This window comes from Neolamprologus multifasciatus, chromosome 1 (assembly GCF_963576455.1).
Source record: "Neolamprologus multifasciatus chromosome 1, fNeoMul1.2, whole genome shotgun sequence".
In the NCBI taxonomy this organism is placed as follows: Eukaryota; Metazoa; Chordata; class Actinopteri; order Cichliformes; family Cichlidae; genus Neolamprologus; species Neolamprologus multifasciatus.
Window position 1 is genome coordinate 9,233,094 of NC_140439.1, and position 14,797 is coordinate 9,247,890.

Genomic DNA, 14,797 nt, shown 5'->3' on the forward strand with positions numbered 1-14,797 from the left:
ATTCTGTTTTAGCTAGCTGAAAGGTATTGTTTGCGGGCAAATACCACAGCCTTGAAAAAAAGCTTGCATGTGAATTTTCAGTCAAATTTCTTGGTCAAATACACTTAAAACAATGTCTAGAATGTGAAATGTTGATATAATGGTGCTACTTGAAGCCTGAAAACGATCTCCCATAAAAAACGAGCAAACAGCAGTAGCAGATGTCCCGAGTCCCGACTGAGTTCTACGTTAGCACTTAGATTCCTCCAGAGTTTTGTGCACACGGTTTAGGTAAAAATGAAAAAGGTTGAGGTTTTACATTTAGTTCAGTATTACCTGTTGTCTGTGTCCTTGTCTTTTGGGAAAATACTTTACACAAGTAATGGCTCAAAAAGGATTCCTTTTTTTTTTTTTACTGTGCTGCAATTGATTTGTGTCATTAATTAGTGTCAACTAATTTTTATTCAATCTCCACATAGGATATGCTTGTGAAGATGGAATATGGGGGAGAGCAGAAGTGCGTTGAAGTTCCACAAAGTGATGACTGAAGGACATGCATATTGTATTTTGTATTTATTGAAATAAGTGATGAGAATGCTGTTATTTGCATTTACCAGCTCACCTATGTCAGACCTTTTGATAAACGAAATTCTAATGAAAGTGAGAACATGTACACTGTTACATCTTTCAGAAAATGTTTTGAAATTGTGGTGCACAGTTCAGAATAAATGTTTTTCAAAAACCATTGCGTCTTTTTAGTAAATGTTTATTTCCAAAAGAAATTTCTAGAAGTTCAGAACAGTAAAATTCCCGCTTTTTAGAATTAATTAGAAGATAACTCTTACGTAGTTAAACTAAAATACTCTTTGAGAGTTAATATATAAACTCTTAACACCAAGTGTTAAATTATCAACTCCAGAGAGATTTGGTGTTTAACACTAAATCAGAGTTAACATACCAACTCTCCAAAAAGAGTTAAATTAACACTCTCTGGTGTGGACCCATATAGACACTTTAAAAGTGTTGAAATCAAATCTGACAGTGTTAATTTGGACATGCTGGATTTGCTGTGCACATATCCAAGTTGATGCTTTGAGTGTTTGAGTGACAGTATACACACTGGAAGCCTCAGCACATGCCTTTTTTCCCCAGCACCACTATCAGCTATTTCACCCCACAATTAGTCGCTGCGCCACTGCTTTATTGTATTCTGTTGTTTTTATCTTATTTTGAATTGTCAACTGCAGCCAGTGACAGTGTTCCATTTAAAGAAGCATAATTAAAACATCTAGAGCTTTATGAATTATTTTTTTTCTGCAAAACGTTACACAGAGATGAAATTTGATCGCTCAAAAGATCAGCTTAGGACAAAAAGACAGTTTGAGGGAATGCAAATGATAAGAGCTGAACTGCTGGACTATGAAAAATATTTAAACAAGGAGAAGGAAATAAATGAAAGAACAGGGCAAGTTTAAGCCTATCAAAGATTTATCTGGCAAAAAGCAAAAGAATGTGTAAAGAAGCTGAATGAGTAGTGACAAGACAGACAAAAGAGATTTTTGGAGAGTTCTGAGGAGACACACACACACACATACACACACACACACACACACACACACACATATATATATATACAAATGTAAACTATCTTGTAACTCCACACAAATAGGGACAAATAACATATATAAACAATATGCAGTAACTACGAGCCCAGTCTAATGAAAGATGGATGGAGGTAAAGTGTTTCTAAAATGCATCACACACCATGGGTAACTTACATAACTATGAAGACACCAGTAATGCTGGTGTAACATATGCTGTCAATCAAATAAATTATTTACAAGGAAAGCAATTAAAAATATGCCTAACCACATTCTGCATGGATTACAATTATCATGTCTCCATAGTGTGGCTCTGGGTGTTCAACTTGGCTGCCTGCAGTCTAGACTTGTCATCCACTGAAAATATCGGACAGCGTATAAAACATTTGAAAAAAGGAAGCCATGAACTTTTTAACATTTGAACATCCACATGAGCAATATTTTCCCTTCAAAAAACCAATCAGTAATTGGGCCCTCCAGTTTCCAAACACTTACAAAAAGATAACAGGTGATGCAACACAGTGATAAACTTACCACTGTCTCGAGTTTTTGAAACATGTCGCTGCCTTTAAATTCAAAAGCAATTTTGGTTTAGCTTTAAAGGCAGCGGCTTTTGCCAGATTTGGTGTGATTCAGTTCTAGAAATTCTGAACAATCTGAGAGTTGAAATGCCAACTAGGTCATCCTGGAGTACAACGCAGGATTTGAATTATGGCAGCGATTACTTATAACACACAGCAGCAGAAATAGAGGTGAAAAAATAATCCTGACAGTCATAAAGGGTCAGAATTGGAGCCATAAGGGCCAACAATATGCTGTATTCGATACTGTATTGAAATGGCCAGTTGAAGGGTGTGGACATGCTTTATCTGTGCAGGTAGCTTCATCTCATCTTGCTGCAACTATAGCACCGTATTTATCTTTGGAGGGAAGAAGACTAAACCTAAGCCTGTTATTGAATTGCTATTATTAAATCTTCATTGGGGCATAAAAACTCACTGCATGCAAGGGGGTTGTATTGAACTTCATTGAACAATCCATTGTGCTTCGTGTGAGACTATGGAATTGCTCCTAATTGACTTTTTTATGGGGCCCTTGTAAACACCAGAGCTGCTTTTGCTCCACAGCATGCAGGCAGAAAATATCATGTTTAGTGAATGTTGTGCTCTGTACTTACATTTGATCAGTGGTTCTAATGCAATTATACCCCAATCAATAAAAGAAGATAGAATTGACAGTATCTCATTCCATAAGATCTCCAAATGCAGATGTTAAAGCTGTGTCTTATGAAGGCAGGCCACAATAATATAGATACAGTGTGCTTACATTTATACAGCTTGGTAGATAGGTCTATCTAGGTAAGAAGAGCCAAGGCTAACAATTAAATGTCCACATATCAAAAAGTAAGACATATGTGAAGCTTCCAGGGATGCGGAAGGATTTCTTTTGAGTCATTTTTTAGCCCACTAGGGCCTGGACTCTTCAGAGGATACCAAGGACTGCAGGACAGTGCCTGGCACTGCTAGTAAATGATGGAATAATCTGAAAACACAGCAGCCAATACTCTGGTCTGATGAGTATTTACCTACAGGGGGTATGCTCATCCCTTCCGTTTTATCTCAGCAAGCACATATGGTGCCTTGTTGCAGGCGCCTCCAACAAGAATGTCTGTTTTCCAGAGGATGCCTGCAGTATGTAATACAGTTTTTATGCACTTGTTGTACCAGTATTTAGTGTCAGACAAAAACGTCCCCTTGTTACAATTAGGGAGATTTCTGCTACTACTCTGGTCAAGGTGTCTCATGCTGTGATACTTGCCATGTGTGCGTTCCAGTCCTAATGACACAAACGGTATGTTCTCAATAAACAACATTTTAAAGCTTCAGCACCAATAGCTACCATCTGTCTTGTCCTTCAGACAGCATGGTCCTGTTGCACCTACGTGAACCACTCCACTTCATTCACTTAAGTATTCTTTTACCCTTACATCTAATCTGACAGCCATTCCTAAGGGTAAAATTGATTGCAGTGACCCCAGGGAAGTAAAGGGGTACATATTTATGTTGCAATAGACAGCTGTCCTTAAGAATTATGTAATGAAAAGCCACTGAGACAGGCATCCAGACTGAATAGTGGGGCCACCAGGGGCTTTGAACTGCCTGCGTCATCATGATCGTCAGTTCAAAAAATGTACATTCGCTTTGGATTAGTTTATCAGCTCGACCTCGTTGTCCACCCCAATGATTTAAATATGCCCCCAATCAATCATATTTACATAATGAGTTTTAAAATGCCAAAGGCTTGTCAAAGACAGCTCTTCCAAAATGTCTTCCTGGAGACATCAGAGGTGAAGGGTGACACAGATATTCAGCATGTCATATACAGCAATTATAGCCGTATTTAATATTTATGTGGCTATACGGTATGTAGCTGTATAATATAAAGGATACACAATATAGTCTGCCCTTTGCTTGACTATTAAAAGGAATTATTTAAAGAAGCAAGGACTAGCACAAGTACTAGAGGTCATAGTGGCACATGGATCAAAGGAAAGCCATGATAAGACATAAGCCAAACTAATAATCAGTAATATATAATATATATGTGTATAACTTCAAGTAGTATCTGTTTGAATCTATTTCAAGAAAACATTTTTATCTGAAAATGTGCTTTGCTGCAAAATGAGGGCGAATGATACAATCTGTTACAGAACCAGTTTATTTTAAAAACAATGTCAGATAATGTGACATTTTAGCAGATGGAAAGCAGTTGTGAATTTTATATGAAAAAAAAAAAAGAGTTCAACTTTTGAGGACAAATTTTTCCAATATTTGTGTGGCATTTGCTCCTCTCTAATTCAGAATGCCGCAGGGCTGGAAAAAAGAAAAGGTCACACATAAGCTGAGAAAAGGATCTGTTTAAAAGCATGTTAAATCCAGGATTTCTATGATTTTTCTTCTTGTTTTTTAGTCCAGTCCACAGTTATTAATACTGGTTTCAACGTTATTGCTACCTAGAAAAACTCATTTTCATTATAAGGGCTGAAGTTGAATATCAGAGTACCTGCTGAGTTGATTGACCTCAGAGCAGTAACCACTTAAAGATTGTCTTGCAACAACCTGACAAGACACATTTCTTTGTGCAGTTTCACATACATACCTGACACAGAGAGGTCGGGGAATCTGTCCCTGGCAAGCTGTATTACCAAGATAAATTAAATATGGCTTTGAAGTTAATATTAAAGGCTTAGAGCATTAAATTGGCAAAGCAGCTGGTAAAACACGGTACTTTAATCGAATAAATGTAAAATATAAAAAAGTGTGAACAATTTATACCTACTTGTTTTTTTACTCTTGATTTTCAAGTTTCCATCTCATAAAAGTAAGTGTGTGTCCCTAAATGTTACTGTTTCGCACACATTTGAGGATATATACTCATCACCATGACAACGCAACTTTCCACTTCTTCGCAGTACAATGACTAATTGTCACACAATAAAGCATTACTTGTGAGACAGAGATGTGTGCCTTGAGAGTCTGTTATGTCATTGCAAAGCATTTATATATATTTATATTTCAGTGTTTTCTCAACACTAGGGTGACAGGAATATCATAAGTCATACTCCAGGCATTGTATTAATCAACTGTTTTCTACTCTGAGGAGTAATGATGAACTAAATCTAGCTATTCCTCTGGGGTTTTTAGTGTTTGAGATCACTTTGGAGACGGGGTCAAATTGTGATGTCTTTTAGGAATTGTTGGTAATTGCATGATGATATATAATTTAGAGGAGATAAAGTATGCAAGACAGCAACAGTTTGTTGAGTCTGTTTTGTCTATGTTCTCACTGCAAGTAACTGCTTTCAAATAATACATTTTTGCTGTTGTTTTAGCATCGATATAATTTATGGAAACTTTCTTCCCAAGTCTCCATATTGATACTAATGTGGGTTACAATAACAGCTGGCTTTAGTTTGAGCAGAGGATGCATTAGGGAGAAGTGGATACCAGATTAGTGGATGGGACATTATTCATTTGAATGCTCCCAGAAAACACAGTGACGTCTTTTTCAAAAGACTGTGGAAAAAAGGCTGTTTTGGGCCACTATGCAGCAAAACTTTTACCAACACCACATGGTCACTGAAAACCACAACACAGCTGAGAATGGTTCCTTGGGGCTCAGTCAGGAACACTGAAACTTATTTAAATTTGTTTACTGTTTATTTATTGGGATTAGAAAGCAGGTTCAACTCCTAATAAACGTTAGTGAGTGTAATACAGAAAGAGTCAAGAGTGAACCCATAAATGAGGCAAAACATTCAGCTGGATGGATTTACGTCTGTGCAGAACACATGATTCTAGTAAAACAGAAAAAATTCTTCTTTTGGCAGCTCCCTTTAGGGGTTGCCTCAGTGCAACCCGATATCAAGGTAAAGCTTATAATAGACAAACTGGTCCACCGTGTCCATTTCACACTTTGCCTCTCTAAAACGTGAAACGTACAGGGATACAGAAGTTGCAGTAAGCTGCAGTAACAGCAGAGGGAGATATTCTATTTCAAGCCAACATGAAAATAATGACGGGAAAACGTTAAACAGACATTATTAATACATTTACATGTAAATACATGTGAGCTGCCTAGCCTAATAATTTTCGATGATTAAAGATCGTGGAATGTACTTCATACGTTTTTTGCGCACTACTGACTTCGCGGCTTTAAATATATGTGTATCTCCCCCTGCTGGTAATGCAACTTCTGCATCCTTGTCCATTTCACTTTTTGGAGAGGCAAAGAGTGAAATGGACACGGTGGACTGACATGTCTATTACACATTTTGCCATGATACTGAGTTGCACAGTGGATTATCGTCCTCCACCTCACCCTATCCCACCCTATTGTGCACTTTCTGTTGCTTTGGATAGTTGATCCTATTCGCTTAAACTCATCCCACTTTATTATCTCTGCTACTTCCATCCATTACCCTTCTTTCTCTCTCTCTCATTTACACACATGTATTCTGATTTACTTTTACTGACTTTCATTCTTCTTCTCCCCAGCGCAACCTCTCTGGGCCCACTTTCACCTCCTCTTTGCTTTCACTGCAGATCACAATGTCATCGGCAAACATTTTGTTATTATTACATTTTAATGAATTATTCAACTTTGAGCTCCTTGCCCCTTTTTTTTTTAGATAGATAGATAGATAGATAGATAGATAGATAGATAGATAGATAGATAGATAGATAGCTCTGACTAGATGTGTATATATAAAAATCTAGAAAATCTAGAAAATCTAGAAAATATTGGAAACTCAAAGGGAATTTTAAGCAAAATGTAGCAGTTGCCATAAACACTTTTGGCTCTTACAGTTCTGAAACATTTATAAACTCCAGAGCACAAAATATTTTGACATACTAACTATTTAAGTCCTACAGTGTTTCACACCTCTGATGTGTTTTCCCCCACATCACATGTCTGCAGTAAACCTATCAAGTGCCTTCAGAATTAGACTCTTCATTTTTTAATGATGGATGATGACAAACTGTGAATGAAGCATAGCTGATTTGCACTGTCAACTGAGAAAGTGGGACTCAAAGACACTGACAGGCTGTCAGTGAACACCAAACCCTCAGGCAGATAGATTTTTTCTTCCATTCTCAGGCTGCCTCACTGTCATGTAGCACCCTGCTGTCTATGACTTACCCCTCTCTAACATACATTGCAGGTATGGCCATCCTGTACACATTTGGTGTACAGTAATCAAATATTAAATAAATATTATACTAAGCATAATTAAATAATTGATTGCATATGTATTATTTCCATAAACACCTGTTTTAGATGTCTTATGAAATTCACATGGATGCTCTTTCTTCTACTCAGCAAGACAATACCCTGCAGGTGGTTGTCTCATTACGATGATGGCAGCTCAGAGAACTTTACACGCTATTCACCTGTCTTTTGGTCATGTTCCACCCACATTATTGCCACACTGGCATATTCTGTTTTCTTTTGTTGACTTTTCAAAATCTAGGTTTGGTTGCTTTATAAGTCAAGCTAAGATACATAAATAGATGGATATAAATGGTCTTTTATTAAACATGGTAGTCCTATTTCCAGTGTCGGCATTAAATAATGGAACTGTAAAATATGTCTTGAACATATCTCAGGCTGACAGCAGCTGACTTCTAAGTTTAGTGTCTCAAATCAATCTGTACTTACAATTCTCGTGGAGATGCGAGAATCGTAAGTAATCAGCGTCAGTGGGGAACAACAGCTGCTCCAGGTAAAGCCATGATTTGTTTCATCGCCATTTTTTCTGTCACTCTTTTCAGTCTCTAAATAGCATGACTGTCAAGCACCAGCATGACTGGTTTTGTAAAAAAAAAAAAAAAAGTGTCCAAAATTCTTTCTTAGGCTTCACTAAATATTTTTCAAGGGTAAAGCAATTAATATGGCAAATGTTCATTTTATCATGCCAGGCTCACATTTACTGCCAACAGATCAGTAATTGTGCAGAAGCTTGGGATGTTTAATGTGACTGGAACAATATGAATCCTATCGAGCATATTTCTTTTTCTTTTAATTTGCCCTCGCACTACGGGGAGACTGGATTTGTTTGGCATCTTGCTAAGAAGAAGAAAAGAGCAATGGCAAAAATGTGCAAAATGTTTTTATTCCTAAGACCATAGCTAAACCTTCACTGGGAAATTATTATACAAGACGAAGAAAATGGTTTATTCATGTCATTACTGTAGCATCATTTAAAATCTACAACTTGAATATTGTGCAGATATATACATATGTGTGTGTGGGTGTGTGTATGTGTGTATTCAGTATGTACTACCCTTTGCACCAAACTTTAATATTACATCGCACACGCAGTCATTTTCACATAATGTATTGGCTAAACAAAGGTGTTGCTAATGACATTAGAGCAGGTTCTTTTCTGTTTGGTACACAGCCTTAACTAGTGTCATTAGTGTAATTGTATTTACCTACTGTTTTATGTTAAAATGCCAGCTATTAGCTGCTTAATTTAAATGAAAAAATTACAGCAATAATATGTAGAAAAATCTGTCCTAAAATGTAGGAGCTGGAATAGACATAGGACCTGGCATTATTTATGCATTGTGCTGTTTAATAGAGGTTAGCATATGTGCTTACACCTCACAGTGATTTGCTTCCATCTGTGTAATAAAGTACAACAACAACTTTGTTGCTCACTTCAATGCTCCGCAACTACTGCAGTGTATGTATTATGTAGTGCAATGTGTAGTGCTGACAACTGATAATGATAATAAAGGCATTAAAAAAGTTGCTTAAAATGTAGAGAGAAAAGCTAAATCTAGTACCAAGCTGGCAACAATGAGGTGAAATTATGTATAAAGATTAGAGATGTGAGGGAGAAGGATTCCAGGTGCCCAAGATGATATGGCATACCCATTTCCACCCATATACAAATATTGTTTATATCCCCAAATTAAAAACCGAACACTTACCTAACAAACAAATATCAAAAACAGTCAATATTTGAGTCCAGCTCTAGTATATCCCTCTCAATATATTTATCTGTCTGCTTGTCCCTGCCCTTTACTGATGCGTGAGTATTTATCTGCTTCCTATTTGTATCCTCAGAGGATTGCTTTGTCCTAATTGGAAAGCTGAGTTAATTATCCCCTAGCCCGTACTTGGCACATCATCTAGACCTCCCCAGAGAGACTGTTAGGTTTGGCTCATAATCCTGAGAGAGAGAAAGAGAGAGAGAGACAGAGTGAGAGAAGGGGAAAAAAAACACTGGATTGAATAAAGGGGACGTGGGAGCATTCCGACCTGATTTGGCCCACGGTTGATTGATATGGATTGGGGATGGAGAAATCAAAAGAATCCATCATAATTTCCAGCTGTCAGCATTCACTTGTTTTCATAGAACTAACTAGAAGGATTCCAGTTTGCAGTTTTTCATTTCGCTTCACCTCTATTAACACCAGAAACACGAGGTTCTGGTGTTATTAGAATTAAGTCTATTAACAGTTAAGTCACACAGTGTCGCAAGATAAGAAGAAATGAACAAAACACTGAAATTAGAAATGGATCATAACCATCTGTGTCACCATAGATGATCTGTTCACAGGACAAGGAAACGTGTCTTTAATAACCTGATTGTTGGGGTTTTCTTGTATTATTGTAGAGTCTTTACCTTACAATACAAAGCGCCATGAGGTGACTGTTGTTGGTATTGGGATGGGTTGACAGGTTATTTGTATAAATTCTTGTAATCACTGATACTGGACGCTCTATGGTCCTAGTTTTACTGGACCTCTCTTCGGCCTTTGATATGGTGGACCATAACATTTTATTACTAAGACTTGAGCACACTGTGGGTATTAGAGGCACTGCCCTCGACTGGTTTAAATCATATCTCGCTGATAGATCCTTATCAGTTAACTTAGGCACCTTCTCCTCTTCCTCCGCTCCGGTCTGTTGTGGTGTGCCTCAAGGATCAGTGTTGGGCCCTATTCTCTTCTCATTGTATTTGCTCCCTCTAGGCGCAATCTTTGAAAAATACAATATCGCCTTCCACTGTTACGCCGATGACATACAGATCTATTTTGAACTTGCTGACGACCTTGCTGTGTCCCTGCACTACTTTCAAGAGGCCAAAGAATGGTTCCTGAGTAATTCTCTTGTTTTAAATGATAAGAAGACTGAGATTGTGGTGTTCAACAGTAAAATCCCTCGTGCCCAACTCTGTGCTGCCCTGGGTTCTTTTGCTAGCTTTTCTTGTGACTATGTCAGTAACTTGGGTGTACTGCTGGATAGCTCGCTCAAACTCGATAAGCAAGTGTCTGCTGTAGTGAGATCTAGCTTCCACCAACTGCGCCTTATCTCTAAGGCTAGGCATTATGCTCCACATGAGGACCTGGAGAAGCTTATTCACGCTTTTGTGACCTCCGGGTTGGATTATTGTAACTTCTTGTACTACGGTCTTCCCTCTTCTCTTCTTCTTTGACTGCAAACAGTCCAAAATGCAGCAGCCCGCCTCTTGACTAGTACCAGGAAATTTTACCCTATTACTCCTGTTCTAGCTAGCTTGCATTGGCTGCCCATAAAGTACCGTATTCAATTTAAAATATTACTCCTTACATTCAAAACTATTAATAAATTAGCGCCAAGTTATCTTAGTGAACTTCTCAAATCACATACTCCTGCTAGAACACTCAGATCTGCCACTCAACTACTTCTGACCCAACCCAGATCTCGGCTGAAGTCCCGGGGTGACCGTGCCTTTGCTCTGGCTGCCCCGGTACTGTGGAATACCCTTCCTCTCTACCTCCGCGCATCTGATTCCATTGCACTGTTCAAATCACGACTAAAAACCCAATTATTCAATCTTGCCTTTCCCTCTAGTTAATATTTCTTTTATGATTGTATATTATGCACTTTTATGCTCATTTAATTTCTTGTTTGCTCTGTACCTGTTGCTTTCCTATGTATCAGTGACAGCTACCTGCTTGCATACTTAGTACTTGCTTTGGTCCTATTTCTATTATCCTCCTCCTATTCTCTATGCTACTTGTTAAGCACCTTGGCATACCCTTGGTTTTTAAGTGTGCTTTATAAATAAAGTTTATTATTATTATTATTATTATTATTATTATTATTATTATTATTATTATTATTATTATTATAAATTATGATGTTTGCATTTTCTTAAACTTCAGAAAACTGTGCATGACTGAGTTGATTGATTGAAGAATGTATAGAGCATTGTAGTATGTTAATTCTATGCTTATGGTAACATATAGATTCAAGTGATGCTTTTAGAATATTAAATGGATATGGATGGTCCTGTTTTTGGATCATAGGGTGGTAGAAAATGATAGGTGGAACTAGTGGAACGTTTGTTTTTGGAGATTTGATCACTGGACTGATATGTTCAGTGGACTCATTGCCTGATTGATAGTATGTGTGAGATGTCTAACAGCCAGGACTCCCTAATGATTGAATCTTGATTAGTGTATACGTATGTGCAAATGTTTACATGAACACTGTTCTCTGTCCTCTGCACAGATCAAAGCGTTGTAATTTAATAAAAAATTTAAAAAAAAAAAAGGTAAGCAGGACAGTGTTCGAAGGTTATACTATATCTATTTACAAAGATTTATTTTCCCTCTGTGGACCTGTGATTGACTCAAGTGTCCAGTATTTGTTGTTTAAAAAGCCAGTAACAAAATTCTCATACTTGTCCACTATTGCTTTATAAAAAGTCACAACGTAACAAGGTATATAACAAGGTGTAATAGCATAATGGCAAATTGCCTATAGCCATTTAGTATTTGCATTCTATTGTGTTTGTTGTTATGTTGGTTCAGGGTTTAAAAACACACAAAAACAGGACACACACACACACACACATATACATATATATATATATATGTATATGTGTGTGTGTGTGTGTGTGTATGTGTGTGTGTGTGGAGAGAGAGAGAGCGAGAGACATAAAATTTGACATTATACATTTTATATTAAAATCATAAATGCTTTGGGGCAACAACAGCCCAAAGGCTTGTTTGATTTGCCAAGGCTGCATTGCTTGGTAATGCTACTCCCTTCTTAGTCCTTTGCAATCTGTGTGCCATTACTCTGCTCCACTGCTAAAAATGAATGACATCCAAAAGTCATTTTAAAAGATGAATGATATCCCAGACTTATTATAATTTAATGGAGTTTCAAGATTCTTTCTTCTTACGATTAAACACAAGTTGAATTCAATTTTTATTTCCATAGCACTCTGAATAGAAAGTCAAGAGCCAGAGAAGTGGTTTAAAAATGCTGGCTTGGGTTATAAATGCTTTTTTTTTTGTTTACAAATGCTGCCAGTTTATTGTTTCTATTTTTGCATCAAAGTTATTTATCTTTGTCAGAATATGTCCAATATTCTCAGTGAAAACAAATGCGTGCTAAAATCTCTTAGATCAGTATTATTTCATTTAAATTAAATCCTAAAATTGGTTTAAGTCAAGTGCTGCCGGGTCAAAATTAGCACAAGGTCCAGTCATGAATCACCTGTATTGGGTGTCACCATGTTTATTCTGTTCATACCCACTGTTTTCTGCATTTTTCCCTAGTAGCACCTGAATAAAACTGCAAGTAGACAAAGAGTAAATGATACGTTTTCCTTAAAAAAGTTTTTCTCTTTTCTTAGGAACTGGAACCAGGATCAGTTAGACAGTTGTTATGATATCTGTAAATGTTATGGAAATGTGTTTCACTGGTTTCTTTATTATATTGTTCAGTGTAGTGTGATACAATGGCGTTTGGTAACAATTACAGGAAGGTAAGCAGAGACTATGGGATCCCTCTAAAAAAAACCCAAATAAATGACTAAATAAAGTTTACTTTAGTCTTTAACAACCCAAACTGGAACAGATTAAAAGTCTCTCGCTGCACTCTTTCTCTGCATTTTCAACTTCCGGGATCTTGAACAAAAATTGCATTACTACTAAAGTTATCTAAATATTTACTGTTAGCTAGCATTGACAAGTGGTTAAGAATTTTTTTAGAACAATTTAGAACTGTAGCAATGAAATACTAAGAAAACACAGCACTCTATATAAAACTATTATTATTGGCAAATTCTTAATGAAGTATCAAAAAAAGTAATTTATTCAGTAAAAAAATGTTCCCCATCAGTGTTATATGGATCAGTATTATTTCTGCAAATGGGTTGGTTGGGCTGTTTTGAAAAATCACAGTTAAAGTAAAAAGCTTTTATTAAAATAGACATGTCAGGAGTTCCCATCTCCTCATATACTGAACGAGTTATTAAAATTTTCTTACATCACACATGTTAGTCGAGGTGGATAAACTTGGACAATTTACTGGTAATAATGATAAATGAGAGTGTTTGTTTACCTGCTAATGCTAGCTCTACACTAAGTGTAGCTCATAGCTGTATTCACAGCAGTGAAAGTGGAACCAGTGTCAGGATGCCTTAGCATGCTAATATCCCATCAGGCTCACATCAAAGAAAAAGTTAATGTACAATGCGAATGACCAAATTCAGACAAGCTTCAGTACACAACATTGTTTGAAATGAAAGGAGAGCCATTACTTAATGTTGGTATGTTTTAAAAATAATGTCGATGTTTAGATTTCACTAGACAAGCAGGTCTTGCCTTGCTTTCCCTGAGAGAATGCCACTGGTGTAACGGTTCTTGCTTTATAAAAGAAAAGTAGATAGATTCTTTGGATCATGTGGATTGTGTCTTCAGCTGAATATAATCAGGGTGTTTTTTGCTTAAAAATAATGAATAAATAAAAAAATTAACAATCAAAATAGTTACACGTAATCATTGAATGCATAATTAACAGTTAAGACCAGTTAATTATGCATTTTTAAGACCTAATTCTGTGTTTGTTATAGATATGCAAATAAACTTCGGTAACAATATGTGAATAATATAAGATGGGAATGAACAAAGTAAAGCACAGAAATATCAAGGACTGCAATGTGAACACTTTCTACCCAGAGAGGAAATTTGGGCCCCAGTACATGAAATACTGTGACTTCAAAGACTAACTTGCTGGTGGAGAAAGAGGAAAAAATTTGAACTTGGATGAAAAGAAAAATAGTAACTGTATAGTTGAACTGTTTTCATTTCAACTGTATAGTTGAAATGAAAACCTGTTGGTCAGCAAATACACATATTGGCCTTCAGGTTTGAAATCATTGCCCCTTTGCTGTCTTTTCCGGCATTGAGTTACTACACACTGTGGATAACTGTGATCAGATGCTCAGCACTGCTCAAAATGTGTATTGACTATAGTGTGTTGACTATCTCCCAGACTCCAATGAAATCACATGCTTCAGCCTAGTTAAGAACTCTGGAGTGACGATCTCTTAATAGAGGAGTTCTGTTCAAGGAGCTGGAGAGATGCAGCAAAGGAGATACTCGATAGAGTGACTGTGTTGGAAAACTGATGAGAAAGAGAAGATACCTTGAATGTGATCAAAATACCAACTCACTGGCCCAGTCCCCTGGTCATAGGCCGATTTGAGTGAAAATTGGAACCTTGTAAGCTGACTGGTGAATCGAGAGAGGTCTTGAATGAGCACTGCCTCACATCTGTAACTCATGCACATTCACCATGTTATCATGCATGGGGATAGAGCCAGCTATGAATACCAAGTCCGATCCAATACACACCTA

At 37.0% G+C, this 14,797-nt stretch overlaps 1 protein-coding gene and 1 long non-coding RNA gene across 3 annotated transcripts in view; both read left to right on the forward strand.

Annotated features, from left to right (window-relative positions):
* The window catches only part of LOC146525296 (uncharacterized), a 34,804-nt gene extending 20,565 nt beyond the window's left edge, over nt 1–14,239 (forward strand). The window contains exon 2 of the long non-coding RNA XR_014873146.1: nt 459–14,239. This is a non-coding gene — a long non-coding RNA (uncharacterized LOC146525296). The remainder of the gene's footprint in view (nt 1–458) is intronic.
* Nucleotides 1–14,797, forward strand: part of luzp2 (leucine zipper protein 2) — a 155,057-nt gene that overhangs the window by 21,912 nt on the left and 118,348 nt on the right. The window lies entirely within an intron of this gene.